The 1,925-nt window shown below is 41.8% G+C and overlaps 1 non-coding gene across 1 annotated transcript; it reads left to right on the forward strand.

Moving 5' to 3' along the window:
* Positions 1–1,487: 1,487 nt before the first annotated feature.
* LOC141617651 (small nucleolar RNA R71) lies at positions 1,488–1,594 on the forward strand. The gene has a single exon (XR_012531162.1). It is a non-coding gene; the product is annotated as a small nucleolar RNA R71 (small nucleolar RNA).
* The last annotated feature ends 331 nt before the right edge of the window (positions 1,595–1,925 follow it).

Raw genomic sequence — 1,925 nt, forward strand, 5'->3', positions numbered from 1 at the left:
GCACGGGGACATCTTCCCATATCCCTAGCGGTGTCTTCGTCGATCTATCGGCCATTTGAAGAGTGATATTGGTGCACTTAAGCTCTCCCATTCCCAACCTTTTACTCACCGAGTACGGCATGACACTCACACTAGCCCCTAGATCACATAAGGCTTTGTTGATTGTTGTGTCGCCAATGGTACACGGTATTGAGAAGCTTCCCGGGTCCTTTAACTTTGGAGGTGAACTCCCTTGAAGTATTGCACTACTCACCTTAGTGAAGGCGATAGTCTCAAGTTTCCGGATCGACTTCTTCTTTGTGAGGATATCTTTCATGTACTTTGCATAGGCCGGAACGTGATTGATTAATTCCGTGAAAGGAATTGAGACTTCTAGGTTCTTTACAATTTCCATGAACTTTCCAAGTTGATCATCAAATTTGGGCTTGGCTTGACGACTTGGAAAAGGAAGTCTAATCACAATGGGCTCCTTTTCTTTGGCTTTGTCTTCATCTTTCTTTGAACTTTCTTCCTTTGATGATTCCCCTTCTTTGGGACTTTGCACCACAACTTCATTCTCACTAGCTCTCACAACTTCATCCTCAACTTGCTTCTTTGGTGCTTCATATCTTGTACCACTTCTCAAGTGAATGGCACTAACCGTTTCATGTCTAGGGGGATTACCTTGAGGTGGTAATTGCCCTTTTTGTCTTTGTGAGTTCGAAGATGCTAGTTGGGTCAATTGTGTTTCCAACATCTTGGTGTGAGCTAGAATGTTGTTGATGGTGGTATCCTTTGCTTGGCTATCTTTTTGCATTTGAGTGAAAAATTCTTGTTGATTTTTTTGCATTTGAAGGACCGCTTTTTGGACATCAAAACTTTGGTCATTGTGGTGATTGTATGGATTTTGATTTTGATAACCTTGGTTTTGATTGAAAAAGGGTCTTTGATTTTGATTTCTCATGGGTGGTGGAGTGTATGTTGGTTGAGGGTTTTGAACATTTTGGCTTTTGTATGAGAGATTTGGATGGAACTTGGTGTTTTCATTGTAAAAATTTGAATAAGGGGTGCCACTTTTGTAAGCTTGGAAAGCATTGACTTGCTCGGTTGTTCCCCTACATTCACTTGAGTCATGACCTAAGGTTCCACAATTCTCACATATCCCGCTTGGGATTGATGAGGATGCCGTCAAGGCATTGACATGATGCTTTGTTGATTTTGAGTTTTCCTCAAGTCTAGCCATAGCTTGTTCAAACTTCAAGTTGATAGTGTCAATGTGAGCACTAAGTTGAGCACCCAATTGAGTAACGGTGTCCACTTCATACTTTCCTCTAGTAGCCTTGCGAGGCCTACTATATTGCGAATTATGGACCGCCATTTCCTCAATCTTGTTCCATGTTTGATTGTCATCAACTTCGGTGAACATTCCATTTGATCCCATATTGAGAATGTTCCTTGAATCTTCATATAAACCATTCCAAAATTGTTGCACTAAAAACCATTCGCTAAGTCCATGGTGAGGACATGAGCGACAAATACCTTTGAACCGCTCCCAAGCTTCATACAAAGATTCTTCATCCCTTTGCTTAAAACCCGTAATTTGAGCTCTTAGCATATTGGTCTTTTCCGGTGGGTAGAATTTTTTGTAGAAAGCGAGAGCTAACTTCTTCCAAGAATCTATTCCAAGAGTGGCCTTATCAAGGCCCTTCAACCATTGCTTTGCGGTGCCGATTAACGAAAAAGGAAATAAGACCCATCTAATTTGGTCTTGAGTCACGCCCGTTTGAGAGATAGCTTCGCAATAATCACAAAATGTTTCCATATGAGAATGAGGGTCCTCACTAGGCATTCCCCCGAATTGGCTCCTCTCAACTAGTTGGATGAAGGCGGACTTGGCAATAAAGTTTCCGGTAAGATGTTGTGGGGTAGGAGTACCATTTGGTAGA

Source organism: Silene latifolia, chromosome 1 (assembly GCF_048544455.1).
Source record: "Silene latifolia isolate original U9 population chromosome 1, ASM4854445v1, whole genome shotgun sequence".
Lineage (NCBI taxonomy): Eukaryota > Viridiplantae > Streptophyta > Magnoliopsida > Caryophyllales > Caryophyllaceae > Silene > Silene latifolia.